Source organism: Plecotus auritus, assembly GCF_963455305.1.
Source record: "Plecotus auritus genome assembly, chromosome: X".
NCBI lineage: Eukaryota > Metazoa > Chordata > Mammalia > Chiroptera > Vespertilionidae > Plecotus > Plecotus auritus.
The window spans coordinates 88,522,229-88,541,345 of NC_137784.1; the positions used below are offsets into that span (position 1 = coordinate 88,522,229).

Below are 19,117 nucleotides of genomic sequence, written 5' to 3' on the forward strand. Positions count from 1 at the left end.
GTCTCTGGATCTGTCCCTGTTCATCAGTTTATGTTGTTCATTGTATTCCATAAATGAGTGAGATCATGCGGTATTTATCTTTCTCTGACTGGCTTATTTCACTTAGCATAATGCTCTGCATTTCCATCCATGCTGTTGCAAATGGTAAGAATTCCTTCTTTTTTACCGCAGCATAGTATTCCATTGTGTAGATGTACCACAGTTTTTTAATTCACTCATCTGCTGATGGGCACTTAGGCTGTTTCCAAGTCTTAGCTATGGTGAATTGTGCTGCTATAAACATAGGGGTGTATATCCTTTCTGATTGGTGTTTCTAGCTTCTTGGGGTATATTCCTAGAAGTGGGATCACAGGGTCAAATGGGTGTTCCATTTTTAGTTTTTTGAGGAAACTCCATACTGTTCTCCACAGTGGCTGCACCAGTCTGCATTCCCACCAGCAGTGCAAAAGAGTTCCTTTTTCTCCGCATCCTCACCAACACTTGTCGTTTGTTGATTTGTTGATGATAGTCATTCTGACAGGTGTGAGATGATACCGCATTGTCGTTTTGATTTGCATTTCTCGGATAATTAGTGACTTTGAGCATGTTTTCATATGTCTCTTGGCCTTCCTTCTGTCCTTCCTGAAAAAGTAGCTATTTGGGTCCATTGCCATTTTTTGATTGTGTTGTTTATCTTCCTTTTGTTAAGTTGTATGAGTTCCCTGTAAATGTTGGAGATTAAACCCTTATTGGTGATGACATTGGCAAATATGTTCTCCCATGCAGTGGGCTTTCTTGTTGTTTTGTTGATAGTTTCTTTTGCTGTGCAAAAGCTTTTATTTTGATGTAGTCCAATTTGTTTATTTTCTCTTTAGTTTGCATTGCCCTAGGAGCAGTATCAGTGAAGAAATTGCTTGGGCATATGTCTGAGATTTAGCTGCCTGTGGATTCCTCTAGTATTTTTATGGTTTCCCATCTTATGTTTAAGTCCTTTATCCATTTTGAGTTTATTTTTGTGTATGGTTTAAGTTGGTGGTCTAGTTTCATTTTTTTGCATGTATCTGTCCAATTTTTCCAACACCATTTGTTGAAGAGACTGTCTTGACTCCATTTTATGTTCATGCCTCCTTTGTCAAATATTAATTGGGCATAATGGTTTGGGTTAATTTCTGGGTTCTCTCTTCTATTCCATTGATCTATATGTCTGTTCTTGTGCCAGTACCAGGCTGTTTTAAGAACAGTGGCTTTGTAATACAGCTTAATATCTGGTATTGAGATCCCACCTACTTTGTTCTTCTTTCTCAGGATTCCTGCAGCTATTTGGGGTTCTCCCAGCTAGTGGTATCTTTGTTAAAATTGGTATGGTCCAGTGCAAAGAATCTGTGACTTAAAGTCCAGAGGGCTGGGTTTAATTATCAGATCTGTGATCTGTGATAACTTTTCTACCTCCTTGGCCCTCAATTTCCTTAACTATATAAATAAGAAAAATAAGATTTGCCTTTTTTATCTCTCAGGGTTTCTATGAAGCAAAAATTAGATAATATGTATGAGAGCACTTTCAAAAGAGAACATTTACAACTTTGAGTGTGTAGTATCATTATGAAATCAAATAATTATTGAGGACCTACTATATGCAAGCTGACATTAACATTTCTTTAGGGCATGCCAAGCTGCTCAAGAGCTAGCTGCCTCCAGGAGCTATAGTCTACTTGAGAAGAAGAGACACATGTGAGTGAAAAGAGATCCAGCACTGCAAAGCCAGAGATGACCAGGACTGAACAAAGTGTACAAACTATGATGAGAGAGATTGTGATGGAAAGGCTGATCATGGAAGGCTCTCTGGAAGAAGTTGCATTTGAGCTGTGCTTTGATAAAAAAAAAGTTGGTAGGATTGGGTTGGCAGAGGGGAAAGAAGGACATCTTAGAGAGAGATAACAGCACAAGCAAGGCCTGAAATCACATGTGTTGGAAGCCTAATCTACATGGATGAAGGGTTCATGAGAGATTGGCAAATGATCGCTTCTTTGGATTCTTCACTTGGCTAGAACACAGGAGAGAAAATCAAAGCATGCTTCTCATGACACCAAAGCAGAATTCAAGTGAGATAGTGGGTATGGTTCACTACATTATGGGAGGTCCTAGAACTGTAAAATAGTCATAATAACTGTTCCCACCTCATATAGCTCTTTTTTTTTTAATATATTTTATTGATATTTCACAGAGAGGAAGGGAGAGGGATAGAGAGCTAGAAACATCGATGAGAGAGAGACATCGATCAGCTGCCTCCTGCACACCCCCCACTGGGGATGTGCCCGCAACCAAGGTACATGCCCTTGACCGGAATCGAACCCGGGACCCTTCAGTCCACAGGTCGACGCTCTATCCACTGAGCCAAACCGGTTTTGGCTCATATAGCTCTTTTGAGCATTAAATGAGGTGATGTATTTTAAACATTTAGAAAAGTGCCTGATACATAGTTGGTACTAAATAATTGTTAGCTATCATCATCAATTTTCATCTTACACTGAAGTCAGGAGGTAATGACATGGGCTTTGGAATCTACCTGATACTATTTATATTACCATGAACAAGTCATCTATACTAATAAAAAGGTAATATGCTAATTAGACCGGATAGACCAGATGTCTTCTGGACATCCTTCCAGATGTCCTTCTGGACAAAGCCACGGTGGTGGGGGCCGAGGCAGAGGTGGTTAGGGGTGATCAGGCCGTCGGGGGAGAGTGGTTAGGAGAGATCAGGGTGGTAAGCTGCGGCAGTTAGGGGTAATCAGGCAGGCAGGCAGAGGGATTAGGGGCAATCAAGCAGGCAGGCAGAGTGGTTAGGGGCAATCAGGCAGGTAGTCAGAGTGGTTAGGGATGGTCAGGCAGGCAGGCAGGTGAGTGGTTAGGAGCCAGCAGTCCTGGATTGTGAGAGGGATGTCCGATCCCTGTGGTATCAGACCTAAACCAGCAGTCGGACATCCCCTGAGGGGTCCCAGATTGGAGAGGGTGCAGGCCGGGCTGAGGGACAGCCCCCTCCCATGCATGAATTTTGTGCACTGGGCCTCTATAATAAAAGCTTAATATGCAAATCGAATGAATAGGGGAACAACCAGTTGCTATGATGCACACTGACCACCAGGGGGCAGACACCCAACACAGGAGCTGCCCCCAGCCTGCAGGCCCCAAGCCAGTCAAGTCAGGTGCGAGCAGGGGCCCCCCGATTGCTCCACCGTTCACACCACAGATCAGCCCTGATCGCCAGCCAGGCCTAGGGACCCTACTCATACACTAATTTCAAGCACCGGGCCTCTAGTATCATAATATCACTTCTCTGTTTCTTGGTTTTCTGGTCTTTAAAATGAGAATAATATTAGTGCCAACTGAAAAGGGATGTTGTGAGGATTAAAATGAATTAATACCAGTAAAGTGCCTATCATAATGCCTGGCACATGATAAGCACTCAATAGATGTTACAATGATTATGGCCTGGCAATCATTAACATAATATGACTGCATTACAAAAAATAAATTGAGAAACATAAACCAAACCACCCAACTCTAACTACTGAGATACAATGCCTTGTTATATTGAGATCCAGTTCTTAAATCTGAAATTGCTTTTGTTGAGAAAGTCAAGACTGTAGAAAAGGGCATGGATTTGGGATACAGTGCCCATATCATTAAACATTTACAGAGTACCCAGTACTGAAGCCTATCTGAGCTCATTTGAATCTCAGTTTAGTTCTTTAGTATACTTGATATCCCTGCCAACTTTGGGTTATCTTCAGTAAATGTACTAGCCAATGTTCCCAGGGCTGAAATTCAACAAAAAAGATGACAGACATGATCTCTGCATTAAAAAAAACAACAACTTACAGACCAATAGAGGGATATAGGAAAACAAAATAAAAATAGAAAATATTGTTATATGGTATTAAGTACTACTGGGAAAACACCTTAAGATGGGCTGATAATGAGTTTTGATATAAGGAGAAGTGTGGAACAGCCTGCAAGGCCAACAATTTTAAAGAGGGTGGTCAGAGGAGACCTCACTGGGAAGAGGATCTTTGAGTCCAGCTCTGAAGAAAGTAAGAGAGAGGGCCATTCCAGTATCATCTCAGGGAAGAGCATTTCAGGCAGAGAGATTAACAGAAACAAAGCCCCCAAATTAGGATCATACCTGGCATTTAAGAAACAGTCAAGAAGCATGTGTGTAACCAGAGAGGAGTGAATGTGGGAAAGGGTAACAGGATAGGAGGTCAGAGAAGTCACAAGGGCAGCTAGTTTGGGGTTTTGTCTACCATTGTGATGACTTCCATTTACAAGGAGTGAGATTGAAACCCATTGGAGGATCTATCTTATAGGAGGGGAGAGGTCACATGATAAGACGTAACCATTTGGTCCTGCTATAAGTAATGGGTTTTCCCTCCATAGATTTTGTACAATAATAAACAAGAGCTGAAGTCTGAGCAGTTCCTGCAGAGCTGTCCTTACCACTCTGTAGATTGCAGAGAGAGGGATAATTGGTCAGAGGAGGCACTAGAGTGGAATTGGTGGCATGGAGAATAGGAGAAAGAGATGCAATCTTATGGAGCTGAAAGGGACCCAGGGAATATAATTCCATCATGGGGTATCTGTTCATCCACTCTTGACTTAAAGCACCCATTGCCTCACTAGCCTACTCAGGCTCTTGCAGGACCCTCTCAAGGTTAGAAAGCCTTTTGATAGATAGGTTTACTGAAAATCTGCCTCCTTGCCACCACTGGGCAGCATTAGCCTAAGTTCTGTCACCTGGGCAACCCAGAATAATTATATGCATTCTATAGTAAAACACTTTTGAGATTTGAAAGCAAGTGGGTATCTTATATGTCCCCTGACAATTCTCTTTTTCAAGGCACATGTCTCTGGTCCCTTCCAAAGACGCTCCTGTTATGGGGTGGTTTTGTATCCCTTCGTCAATCTTGTGGCCCTCCTCTGGATATGTTCCACTTTCTCAGTGGCCCTCCTAAAATGTGGTGCCTAGAATTAAATAAGAGACTCCAGGGGGGAACAGCACAGATTGCAGTGTGAAAATTGTATTGTGGGATCTAGAAACCATATTTAGATTAATACAACTGAAAATTATGCTCTGTTTTGTGCAGCTGAATAATTTAGCTACATTAAACTTCTGGCTCAACTTATGCCTTTGGATCATCTCAGACCCCTATGTCTTTTTTGGTTTGTTTGTTTGTTTGTTTGTTATTATGTAAGCTGCCACCAAACCATGTTTACCTTATTCTGGTCTTACAAATATAGACTTTTAAAATTTTAATTGAGGTTGTGTTTTCCTTATCTTATAAATTTCACCTTATTTTTTTTTAAATTTTAGACCACTGTTCTAGTCCATCTGAACTCATTTTGAATCTCAATTTTGTTCTTCAATATATGTGTTATCCCTGCCAGCTTTGAATCATTTTCAGACGTGGTAAGTACATTTTATGTGTCATTTAAGTTATTAATAAAAGTGGAAAATCCCTGTGGCCTTTCTCTGGAGAATTTTATGCTGGTTGCCACCTATATTTTGAGTAAAATTATTTAATCAAATGCTAATCTATTTGACTTGTGTTATGCTTAATTGTTGTCTTATCGTAGTTCATTTGTGAGAAAGTTATAGGAAACAATTTCAGATGCACTGCTGAATCCAAGATATGTTATGTTTATAAAAGACAGGCTAGGTAAAGGATAATCTAAGATGGAGACTTTTGTTTTGCAAAATGGAAACTATTATAGTTTTTCCAATTATAAAAGTAATATTGGCTTGTTGTAAAGGTCAACAGAATGCAAAAGTATACAAATTAGAAAGTGAAAGTTCCTGTGTAATTCTATGCCTACAACATACCAGATAACTGTGGTTAACAGTTTTGTGCAAATAAATACGAGTCTGTGACTTAAATGGAATCGTACTATAGAGACTGTTTTGTGACCTGCTTTTTTCACTTATAATCTTTTGGAAACATCTTTCCTTGTCAGAACATATAGTTCTACCTCATCCTTTTAAACAAAAACATAGTGTTCTTTTCTGTGGTTGTTTTCTAATTTATTTAATTAATCCATATTGATGGTTACTTAGCATATTGGTGAGTTTTTGCTGTTACAAGCAGTGTTTCATGATGACCTTTCTTTGTTGGCTTGATGAGATGTTGTGCAGGGTGCTGGTTGCTGGCTCTTCTGGATTATTTGTTCTTTTCAAATTTTGTAAATGTTCTAAATGCTCAAGGACTGCTTCCACTGAAGAAAACTAAAAGAAGGGACTGTCTACCCATCATGGTTTGAGTTTTAAAAATCTATAACCTTGTCATCCCTTGGAGTGGAATTAAGGTTATTTGAGCTTCTGGGGGGCCTTAGGAAGACCAAGGCACCTCAATATCAAGCCCTGAGTCACAAAATAATCTTCATAGGTAGGCTCAACCCCTAGCTGGCACAGGTAAGGTGATTAGGAGCAAAGAGGGGAAGGAGAACAGCCTCAGCTCTTACAAGTGGAGCCACTTGGTGGGCCCTGAATAGGCCTCTCTTTCCTCATCTTTACTCCTTTCTTCCTTCTTTGTGGTTTCCTCCCTGCACACATGTACCTACCAGAACAAGGTAAGACTTGTCTGCTCTGAACTCCCACAACACTTTAAGAGTCTGGGTTTGAGAGTCAAACTTGAATATCAGAGCTGCACCTACCCAGATCTGTGATCTTGGATAAGACACCTATCCTTTTTTGGGCCAAATTATTCTCATCTGTAGACTGAAGATTTACCTATATAAAATATTTCAAAACACCTAACCCAGTGACTGGCTGGTATGAAGCACTTATTTCATGTTAGCTGCTATTATCACCATCATTATCATGATTATCATGGGTGATCATATTATCTACTCCATAGAATTTGGAAGATTAAATGAGAACATATGTCAAACACCCAAACGCAGTGCTCAGCATAAATTGTGTGCTAAATAAATAAGCCATTTCATCATTGTATTGTTTTCTAGTTAGCATCTCTCCTATTAACCCATTAACTCTGGGGTGGGGAATGTCTGGTCTAAGGCCCACGGAATCATTTGGTCTGGCCCTGCCAAGGCATTAGGGATGAGTTAATTGTTTGACCAAATATAGCAGGCTAATTTTTAAGTTGATGATTTTGTATAGCCTTTGAATGATGTTATAATTATCCAATTGGCCCTTGGTAGAAAAAAGAGGTTCCCCAACCCTGCAACTGATCAACTGGGCCATTTATCCCTAGGGCAAGTCATGGCATACGCATTCCAACCACTGATCCACTGGTCACAGAATTAGCAATATACAGAATCTTAGCTTGGAAAGTATTCCAGAAAACAATGGCCTTGATAGTGTGTTTATATGAGCAGAATGGATTTTCAGGCCTTCAGCCTTTACCGTTCCCTCGCTGCAGATGTCAGTTTGAGCGGCGCTATCAGCTCTGAGGGTTAGTGACAAATGGCTTCTTCCCTGGCCCCCTCAGCCTCTGACCCTTCTCAGTGGTTGAGAAAGGATGGTGGGCCTGAACAATGCCATCGCCGCGCGTGTGCAGTGCCCTCTTCATCAGGTATTGCATTTACTTTGTTTTTGTTTTTTATACCATATATTTTTTATTTTTTATTTTTTATTTTTTATTTATTTATTTATTTATTTATTTATTTAATAAATCTTTATTCAGATTATTACAATTGTTTCTCCTTTTTCCCCCCATAGCTCCCCTCCATCTGGTTCCCACCCCACCTTCTGCCTTTACCTCCCCCACACTGTCCTCATCCATAGGTGTATGATTTTTGTCCAGTCTCTTCCTGAAACCCCCCATACCCCTTTCCTCCTGAGAATTATCAGTCCACTCCCTTTCTATGCCCCTGATTCTATTATATTCACCAGATTATTCTGTTCCTCAGGTTTTTAATTCACTTTATTTTTAGGTTCACTTGTTGATAGATATGTATTTGTTGTTCATAATTTTTATCTTTACTTTTTTTCTTCTTCCTCTTCTTTAAGAATACCTTTCAGCATTTCATATAATACTGGTTTGGTGGTGATGAACTCCTTTAGCTTTTTCTTATCTGTGAAGCTCTTTATCTGCCCCTCAATTCTGAATGATAGCTTTGCTGGGTAGAGTAATCTTGGTTGTAGGGTCTTGCTATTCATCACTTTAAAAATTTCTTGCCACTCCTGCATAGTTTCTGTTGAGAAATCAGCTGACAATCGTATGGGTGCTCCCTTGTAGGTAATTAACTGTTTTTCTCTTGCTGCTTTTAAGATTCTCTCTTTGTCTTTTGCTCTTGGCATTTTAATTATGATGTGTCTTGGTGTGGTCCTCTTTGGATTCCTTTTGTTTGTGGTTCTGTGCGCTTCCTGGACTTGTAAGTCTATTTCTTTCACCAGGTGGGGGAAGTTTTCAGTCATTATTTCTTCAAATAGGTTTTCAGTATCTTGCTCTCTCTCTTCTTCTGGCACCCCCATAATTCTGATGTTGGTATGCTTGAAGTTGTCCCAGAAACTTCTTACACTATCTTCAACTTTTTGGATTTTTTTTGCTTTTTGCTTTTTCGGTTGAGTGTTTTTTGCTTCTTTGTATTTCAATTCTTTGACTTGATTCTTGTGTTCCTCTAGTCCAGGGGTGGGCAAACTTTTTGACTTGAGGGCCACAATGGGTTCTTAAACTGGACCGGAGGGCTGGAACAAAAGCATGGATGGAGTGTTTGTGTGAACTAATATAAATTCAAAGTAAAGGAGCGGAGGGGAGAGCAAGATAACCCTCCGCTCTTTCAGCTCTGCGAGCCGGATAGAACAGCCAAACAGGCCGGATCCGGCCCGCGGGCTGTAGTTTGCCCACGGCTGCTCTAGTCTGTTTTTGGGTCTCTATATAATATTTTTTTATTTCAGTCAGTGTATGTTTAATTTCTAGTTGGTCCTTTTTCATATCTTCGAGGGTCTCGTTATATTTATCGGCCTTTTCTAGGATATCCTTGAAAAGCCTTATAACTGTGGTTTTGAATTCTATATCCAGTCGTTTGTTTTCCTCCATTTCTTTCGTTTGTGATCTGTTTCTTTGTTGCCGCATTTTCACTGCTTCCCTGAGTTGGTAGGGTAGCTTTGTGTGCTAGGTTTCCTACATGGCCCAGTGGGTCGGCCTCCCTAGTTAACCTGAGGTGGATACTCTTGGTGCACCCCTTTGTGGACTGTGTGTACAGCCTTGTTGTAGTTAATTCTTGATTGTTGTTGGTATCACTGGGAGGAATTGACCTCCAGGCCAGTTGGCTGTGAGGATCAGCTGTGTCTACACTGGGAGAAGTTCGGTGCTGGAGACAGTCTTATAGGATTTAGACTTGCCAAATTGCAAAAGCCTCTGTGCTCAGCTTGGATGGGGTGGAGTCTGAGGGCAGAGCAGACAGTCTTGGCTTCCCGTCAGCCTTGCCCTTGCGCACGCGTGCGCCTCCAGACCTCTGCCTTCCCCGGCTCCCGAGTCTCTGCCCGAGAGTCCAGATTCCCCCCCGCAAGAGCGTGGGTCCCCAGGAGCTCGCCTGGAACTGGGGTTCAGTGCAGTCAGAACTGGGGCTCAGTGCAGTCAGGAGCTTCTGACTCACTTCCACTAGGGAAAGCCTGTGGCAAGCTCCACAATCTTTGTGCACACTGGCGCATGCGCCTCCTGACCTCTGCCTTCCCCGCCTCCCGAGCCTCCACCCGAGAGTCCAGATTCCCCCCCGCAAGAGCGTGGGTCCCCAGGAGCTCGCCTGGAACTGGGGTTCAGTGCAGTCAGAACTGGGGTTCAGTGCAATCAGGAGCTTCCGACTCCCTTCTGCTAGGGAAAGCCTGTGGCAACCTCCACAGCCTTTGTGTACACTGGCACGCATGCCTCCAGACCCGTGCCCCCAGGGCTCCCCTGGGTCTCCCCCACGTCTCCAAGTCTCCGGGTGCCTTTCTCTCTACCTGACAGTCCAGACTCCCCCTGTAGGAGCCTGGGTCCAAGGGGTTTCACCCAGAACTGGGGTTCAGTGCAGTCGGAACTGGGGTTCAGTGCTGTCGGGGGCTTCCTTCCCCCTCCTGCCAGAGAAAGTCAGCCAAGCTCTCAGCCGCCCTTCCTCTGTGCATGCACAAAGACCCTTTGCTGTACCTCCAATTCTCTGTGAGCTTTTCTCTTTCCTTCTAGTTGTAGAATTTCCACTCAGCCAGCTTTCCTGTGGTTCTGGATGGTGTCCTTTCTGTCTTTTAGTTGTAGTTTTGAAATTGTTGTGCAAGGCAACAGTTTAGGTGCTTACCTATGCCGCCATCTTGGTTTCTCCTGCATTTACTTTGACCACAAGAGACAGAATGACCCCAACTTCAGGAACAGGCTCAGAGAACAAAGAAAGAAACAAAAGCTTGCCAATGAGAGAGCTGGACTCTCCAAGTTACCTGACCTTAAAAATGCTGAGGCTGTTCAGAAATTCTCCCTTGAAGAAATACAGCTGGCTGAAGAGTTACTAGCCCAAGGTAAATATGAAAAGGGTGTAGATCATCTCACCAATGCAATTGTGGTGTGTAGACAGCCACAGCAGTTACTGCAAGTGTTACAGCAAACACCTCCACCACGAGTGTACCAGATACTTCTGACTAAGCTTCCAATAATTAGTCAGAGAATTATAAGTGCTCAGAACTTGGTTGAAGATGATGTGGAATGAGAAACAAATGTAAACATAATAATCTCAATTAAAAATATTTAAAAAATCTTGACTTGGAAGATGAACAGCTCTGGGGGAATAAGGGCAAATATGTTTGCTGTGGACTGTCCTACACTGAAACCTACCAAAGTTAATTTTTACTTTGTGTAGATCTATTTGTTTTGTTTTTATTTTTCCCAGTGAAGAGTGTATTTTGATAGAGAGCTTTTCATTATATAAATACACTATGACTTACCAAAATATCATGGATTTTGTTCATTCCTAAAACTTGCAATTAAAATGGACACCTATTATCATATTATGCACATCGGAAATATCTAGTGCTCAATTTAGAAAAGCGGAAAATGTAGGGGAAGGTTGAAGAATACACATTTTTTAAACTAGTACATTTTGCTGTACATAAGAAAATTTGATGGAAATGTGATTTTGTCTATCAAAACTGGGTATTAAAATCTTTGAGATTAAAAAAAAAAAAAGAATGGCTTTTTGTACCACTCTCAGGATTCTGCTATCTAAATGGAGTGACATTAGGCAGCAGCCTAATTCAGGGCACCATCAAGTCCCTCTTAGACTACCACAACAGCTTCTTAAGTGTTTCCCAGCTTTCACTCATTTCATCCACACAGCAGCTAGAGCAATCTTTAGAAAATAGTAAGTCAGATCAAAGCATTCCCTCCTCAAAACCTTCCAATGGCCCCTATCTCATGTCTAAAGTCCAATTTCCTTCCCATGGTATACAAGGGTATGCATAATCTGGCCCTTGGGTATTTACAGTATTAACCTCCATCTTGTTTCATTCTTTCCCTTGCCCATTCTGTACCACCTGTACCAGCCTTCTGTTGTGAGAACACACCAAGCTCATTCCTGCTTCAGTACCTTCATTCTGCCTCTCATCAGGAATTAAAACTGACCCATGGCCCAAATTCCCCATGCTTCATTTTGTCCTTCATATTTCCATTTAAATTATCTCAGAATGGTGTTATTCATTTAAGCCTTCCCTGAATATCCTATCTGAAGCAGGTTCCTTGCCCCCCCCATACCTTCAAACTCATTGGTTCTCAGGCTTTACTTCATATTAAGAATTATGTAGAAAGATTTTGTTATAAGCATTATCAGGTCCCTTTTATATCATGTAAATCAGAATCTCTGAGATGAGGCCCAGATGATCTGTATTTATAAATGCTCCTCCAGTGATTTTAATTGTAGCCAAGGTTGACAGCGTCTGTTATCAGCTTGATTGTTTCTTTCATAGCTGCAATTATTTTTCTTATTTCATTCATTTGTTCAGTAAGTATTTATTGAACCTGTACCATGTGCCAGACACTCCTTGAAACATAAACACAGGGATTAAAATATGCAATAAACACAACTACTAAATTTTATGTAACTTCCATTCTAGTTGGGAAGAAAGAAAATAAACTATATATATATATATATATATATATATATATATATATATATATATACACATACACACACACACACACATACACACACACACATACATATACACACCGAGTGGCCAGATTATTATGATCTCTGAATGCATAATAATCTGGCCACTCAGTGTATATCCTATATAATAAAAGGCTAATATGCAAATTGTCCCCTCGACCAGGAGTTCGACCAGCAGGCAGGCTGGTCAACCGCCCATGTCCCCTCCCCCTGGCCAGGCTGGCCGAACCCCACCCATGCACGAATTCATGAACCGGGCCTTTAATATATATATATATATATATATATATATATATATATATATACTGAGTGGCCAGATTATTATGCGTTCAAAGATCATAATAATCTGGCCACTCAGTGTATATTAAAGCCCTAACCTCCAAGGTGATGATATTTGGAGATGGAGTCTTTGGGAAGTAATTAGGATTAAATGAGGGCATGAGGGTAGGTCTCTGGTCTGATGGGATTAATGAGTGCCCTTATAAGAAGAGATACTAGAAAGCCCCCTTTCTCCTCTTCATTTCATTCTGTGCATTCCTACACTCAAGAAAAAGTCATATGAGCACACAGCAGAATGGTAGCCACCTACATGCAAGAGAAAAGGCCTATAATGAAACCTACCTTGCTGGCACCTTGAGCTTGGACTTTCCAGCTCCTAGAACTGTCATAAATAAATTTCAGTTGTTTAAGCCACCCAGTGTATGATGATATTTTGTTATCACAACCTGAAGAGATGTAAGACATACAGTATATTAGATAATTATAAGTGCTAAGGAGAAAAATAAAGCATAAATGGAGATATGATTTTTTGGTAGGGAGGGAGCAAAGTCTTATAGTTGTCTGGGAAGGTGAATCTTGAGTAAAGACATACAGGAAGTAAGAGATCTAGGTCTGCAACCATCTGGATGTACAGCATTTAAGGAAGAGAATAGTCCATGAAAAGGTGCTAGGCTGAATCATACCCGTTGTGTTTGAGGAATAGCAAGGGGACTAATGTGAGTGGGGAGTCGAGAACAAAGTGAAGAGTGGTAGGAGATAAATTTAGACAAGTAATGGGGGGGTCAGGTAATGTGGAGACTTAAAGGCTATTGTTGGAGCTTTGGCTTTTATTCTGAGTAAAAAGGGGCATCACTGAAGAATTTCTAGGAGAGAATAACATAATCTGACTTAGATTTTAATATGCTCACTCTATGTCTACCATGTGAGAATAAATTGAAGGGGGAAATGGTGGAAGCCACAGAACCAGCTAGGAGACTATTTCAAATAATCCAGGTGAGAGATGATGGTGGCTTGGAAAAGGGTGGTAGAAATGACAGTGATATGATAACGAATAAGGAATGGTCAGAATCCGTATGTATTTTGAGAGATGGAGTTATAGGATTAGTTGACAGACTGTGCTGGACATGAGACAAAGTGCAGTCAAGGATGACACCATGATTTTTGGCTTGAGCATCTAGAAGAATGAAGTTTCCATTTAAATTATATGGAAAGGACTGTGGGAAAAGAAGATTTTAGAGGGAAATATCAAGAGCTTAGCTTTGAACTTGATTAGGTTTGAAATGCCTATTAAGCATTCAACTGAAAATGTCAAGTAGAGAAGTGAATATACAAACCTGAAGTTCATAGGAGAGGTCTGGCCTGGAGGTAGAACTTGGGGAGCCATGAGACTGGCTGGAACACCTAGAGTGTGAGTTCAGGTGAAAAAGAATAGAGGTCCATGGACTGAGTCCTAAAGCACTCCAAAGTTAGAGATTGATTTGACAAGCAACACGCAAAGCAGACTGAGAAGCAACAGCCAGAGAAAAGAAAGAAAGTCAATGGCATGTGGTTTCTTTGAAGTCAAGAGAAGAAAGTGATTAAAGGAAGAGTGGTCACTTAGGTCAAACACTGTGGAGAACTCAAGTAAGATGAGAACGGAGAAAGGACCATTGGCTTTTAAAACATGTAGGTGGCTGGTGATCTTGATAAGCACAGTGATTAGAGTGAGTTCAAGAGACTACAGGAGATACTTTGAAGACAATGAGTATAAACAGCTGTGTCAAGGTGTTAGTACAAAGAGGAGGAGGGTAATGGGGCAGGAACAGTATCTGAAGGGGTAATTAGGGTTGAGAGAGAATTTTAATAATTTTTTGGATGTGAGAAGTAATATTGTTTTTGCTGTTCATCCTCACCGGAGGCTATTTTTTTCCATTGATTTTTCGAGAGAGTGGAAGAGAGGGAGGAAGAGAGGAAGGGAGGGAGGGAGGGAGGGAGGGGGAGAGAGAGAGAGAGAGAGAGAGAGAGAGAGAGAGAGAGAGAGAGAGAGAGAGAGAGAGATGTGAGAGAGACACATTGATACACATTGATTGGTTTCCTCCCACATGCTCTGTTATCAGGGCTGGGGATGGAACCTGCAATCCAAGTACATGCCCTTCACCTGGAATTGTAACAGTGACCCTTCAGTGTGCAGGCTGACACTCTAACCACTGAGCACACCTGCAGGGGTGGTAGAGATAATATTCTAATGAGAATGATTTTGCCTCTCTCATTAGAATATAAGCCCCTTGAGGAAGGCACTTTGTCTTTAGCACAGAGTAGGCACTCAATAAATGTTGTTGAATAAGTGAATGATCAAATGAATGAAGGAATAAGTAAAAGTAGGTGTCAAAGAGTTGATTAAGAAATAATAGTAGGATAAAGTGACAGGTGAATTGGGCAGCAGCACCCTGCCTTTTAGTTCCAGTCATTCCTGCCACACTCCTGGCATACCAAGTTTACACCAGGGCCAGACAGCTTAAGCATGGCTTGACATGGCATAACTCCCTTTGCCAAGAGGGCATGCTATGTCTCTATAATTATCTGTTCCAGTGAGCAGACAGGTTTGGGGTCTGTAAGAACTGGGTGTGGCCAGAAAAGACTGCAGAGTTCAGGAGTGTGCCAATAGAGAAACCCCTTTGTGTCATCATCGTTCTCTGGGTATGGTCTATCTGAAGCACAGAGCATGTCTGAGATGTGCTACAGTGGCTTCCCAGCCTGCCCCTGCTGGCCAGAGAATAATTAATAACCTTACATAGCTCAGACCAAGAAATCTATGTCCATGCAGTGACATTGGCACCTGCTTCACCCCAGTTGCTGCATTGCACAATTCCCACAGTGTAAGGTGGTGGGTTGGCCCAGTGGGGCTCCCCCATGGTTTCTATGACTCAGCTGTTGCTGGAAAGATGGTATGGATCAACATTGGACTAGCAAATAGGAGACACTCAGGAACTTTTGAATGAATAAACCCTTTGAGAAGTGACACAAAAGGTGAGGAAAGAAAGCTTATTTTTCTATGTTTCCCCTGCCATCCCACTTTATACTCAGGCACAGTTCTGTGCAGTGACACAGCCAACGGCAAGAGCATATCCTGGGCTTGGAAGAAGGGACAGAAAAAACCCCATAGCTAGTTGGCAGCAACCTCAGACAGACCTTTTTCTTCTCCTTACCTTGCACCTAGAGAATCCACCATTGTGTCAGGTATCAGAAGTCCAAAAGGTTAATTTCAAATAGCATTGACCTAATACCTGATTTAGACCATTAGCTGCATTTTTTCTCTAAAGTGTGACTATACGATTACTGCAATTATTACTACTGTGATGGTGACTACTACTACTAATAATAATAATAATTGCAGATAAAACATACTGAGCACCTACCATGGGCCAGGCATTGGGCTAAACACTTTACACGTATTGACTCTTGTACTCCTCACCACACCCCTGTGAGGTAAATACTATTGTCTCCACTGAACAGAAAAGATTCATGCTATGAAGGGAAAGAGTTGAGATTCAAGGCCAGTTCTGTTTCACTATAGAATCACACTCTACATAGTTTCTTATTATAGCATCAATGTGCTCTTTTAAAAATGTAAATCGAATAATATCATTTCTTGGCTTAAAGCCTCCAGTGGCTTCTCATCAAACTTAGAATAAAATCCAACTTTTTTTTTTAGACCATCAAGGCCTGGCAGAATCCAGCCATTGCCTGCCTCTTCAGCCTTGTCTTGTTCTCCTATTTCCCTGCCCTTATAAAACTTGTGGACTAGGTTCCATAGTTGTAACAGCTCGCTGATCTTGGTATATTTGGTAGGCTGACTTGGGTGCTTATTCCTGCGTACAGTGATGGATTCCTCGGAAAATGATTTCCACAGTCCAAACAACCAGCCAGGAAGCCCTGTTTATAAAAGGTGAAAGCTGCCTGTGATTGTTAGTTTCACCCATTGTTAGATACACCCATTGTTCCAGGGGTATTTGTTTAGCTATCTTAGTACTCTCTCCTTTCACTTGTATTTTATCATCCTAGGTTGATAGTTTCCTAGATGCTATCCAGCACCAAGAAGAATCTGATGCTCAGAAGTAAATCTAAGCCCAGATTCATTTTTCCCCCCTTTGATTTTTAGACTGGAAGGGAGGAGGAGAGGGAGAGAGAGAGAAACATAGATATGAGAGAGACACATAAATTGATTGATTAGTTGTCTCCTACATGTACCCTCACCCATTTTCATGCCCTTGAATTGGAATCTAACCCTCAACCTTTCAGTGCATGGGCTGATGCTCTAACCACTGACCCATGCCAGCCAGGGCTAAACCCAAATTCTTTGTTTTTGTTTTTTTGTTGTTAATCTTCACCCCAGGATATTTTTCCCATTGATTTTTTGAGAGAGTGGAAGGCAGGAATGGAGGTGGGGGGGCAGAGAGAGAGAGAGAGAGAGAGAGAGAGAGAGAGAGAAGAGAAAGAGAGAGAGAGAGAGAGAGAGAGAGAGAATCATCGATGTGAGAGAGATACATCCACATACATCCACTGATTACCTCTCTCATGGGTTCCTCACTGGGTGGGGGATGGAACCTGCAACCCAGGTAGATGCTTTTGACCGGATATAGAACCTGAGTCCCTTTGGTATGCAGGATGATGCTTCAACCACTGAGCCACACAGGCCTGGGCTAAGCCCAAATTCTTATTCTGTGACTGCTGTCAGTGGCTAGGGCAGTACAGAAGCAGCACTGAACTAGAAAATATATGATTCCAGCTCTCTCACTCATGCTAGGAGAGTTTAGATTAATCCTTTAAATTTTCTAAGCCTAAATTTCCTTAGTCAATGAAAGTAATAGTCTCTGTCCCTAATGAATTGTTTTGAATATATAAAAAGATGATATTGGAGATTGTTCTGGAAAGTACATACATTTGCATAATAATAATGCCTACACATTGTTTACTATATTTCAGCTACTGCTCTAAGCTCCTCAGATGCATTATTTCTACCAATCCTCAGAAAAACCCTATGAGATTAATATTAAAAGTATCTCCATTTTACAGATGAGAAAAATGAGTCAGAAACAGGTTGAGATTTGTTCATCATTACCTAGCTGGTAAGTAGCAGAGCTAGATTGTGAATCCAGGCAGCCTGGCTTCAGAGCCTGTAGACTGAGCCACTTATTTACATATGTAAGGCATTGAGTTTTATTTGGGGCATGTTTTAGTTCATTTGGGCTGCTATAACAGAATACCATAGACTGGGTGGTTTATAAACAGCAGACGTTTATTTTTCACAATACTTGAAGCTGGAAAGTCCAAGCAGGTGCTGGCAGATTCAGTGTCTGATGAGGCCCTCTACCTGGTTGTAAATGTCCATCTCCTTGCTATAACCTCACATGATGGAAGGGAGCAAGAAAGCTCCCTAAAGCCTCTTTTATAAGGGCACTCATCTCATTTACAAGGGCCCCACCCTCATGATCTAATCACCTCAAAGGTCCACATCCAAATACCATCACATTGAGGATTAGGTTTTAGCATATGAATTTGTGGGAAACACAATCATTTGGTCTATAGCAGGACAGAGGGTATTATTATTTTTAGATGTAAAAACCTTTCTATCATTTTGTCCAAGTGTTATATCATTTTCCTGGTTTGTTTGTTTTTTTACTGGGCCACATGCTACTTGGGTTTTTTCTCCAACTTTGTGGTAGGGAACCCTCAACCTTACCCAATCATCTTACCTTCCCCTTCTTCAAAGCCATGAGAGGTTCCCAACAAATGTGATATTCCACAGAAGGCATTTTTCCCATCTCCAGAAAGGAGTGTGGGTGCTTGATGATCTAACCCCTTTGTGTTTTCACATGTACAGAGCTCCTCCTATGTGTCAGGCCCTGTTCTAGTCAATAGGGGATACAGCAATGAACAATAAAAAACTCACTCTCAACAACATTATTTCTGCAGTGTTTTTGCTCAAAATGCATAACCCTCATCTAACCATGAGAAAACATCAGACAGTTATACTAAATTATTGTCCTGAATTTGTCAGAGTCAGAAAGACAAAGACTGAGGAATTGTCACAGATTAGAGGAAGCTAAGGAGACATGACAATAAATACAATATGAGATCCTGGATTGGATTCTGGAATAGAAAAAGGTTACTGTAAAAAAACTGGGAAAATTTGAATAAGATCTGTAGAAGTGTGGCATTAATGTTAATGTCCTGGTTTAATAATTTTCTATTACTGAGTAAATTATTAATATTAGGGGAAGCGGGAGGAAGGGTATATGGAAACTCTCTGTGCTATGTTTATAATCCTATATAATAAAAGTGAAACATGTAAATTGACTGTACCTCCGCTACACTCAACAGCCAATCAGGAGTGAGTATTCAAATTAACCTGACAAAGATGGAGGGTTAATTTGCATACACAGGCACTGGGTGGAGAGCAGAGCTGGAGAGCCAGCTGAGAGTGGAGCAGCTTGGGGAACTTGGTTCCCCAAGCCACCAGATGGAGAGCAGAGAGGGAGAGCTGGGGGTTCGGAAGACTTGGCAGAGCAGGAGGCCATGGGATGGAGACAGAGCAGGAAGGGAAAACCCAGAGCATGGGGAGCACCAGGAATTCTGGGAGTAGTAGTTCTGGTGGCAGCCCCAGGGCCAGAAGAGGAATCCCAGAGCATGGGGAGCACCATGAATGCTGGGAATCATAGTTCTGGTAACAGACAGAT

At 41.5% G+C, this 19,117-nt stretch overlaps 1 protein-coding gene across 3 annotated transcripts in view; it reads left to right on the forward strand.

Moving 5' to 3' along the window:
* Positions 1–19,117, forward strand: part of PAK3 (p21 (RAC1) activated kinase 3) — a 450,753-nt gene that overhangs the window by 70,693 nt on the left and 360,943 nt on the right. For 2 of the 3 annotated variants that reach the window (XM_080652995.1, XM_080652994.1), the window contains exon 2: positions 5,350–5,445. The exons of the other annotated variant lie outside the window; for it this stretch is intronic. The gene's annotated coding sequence lies outside the window, so the exon portion shown is untranslated. The remainder of the gene's footprint in view (positions 1–5,349; positions 5,446–19,117) is intronic. 3 annotated transcript variants of the gene reach the window in all.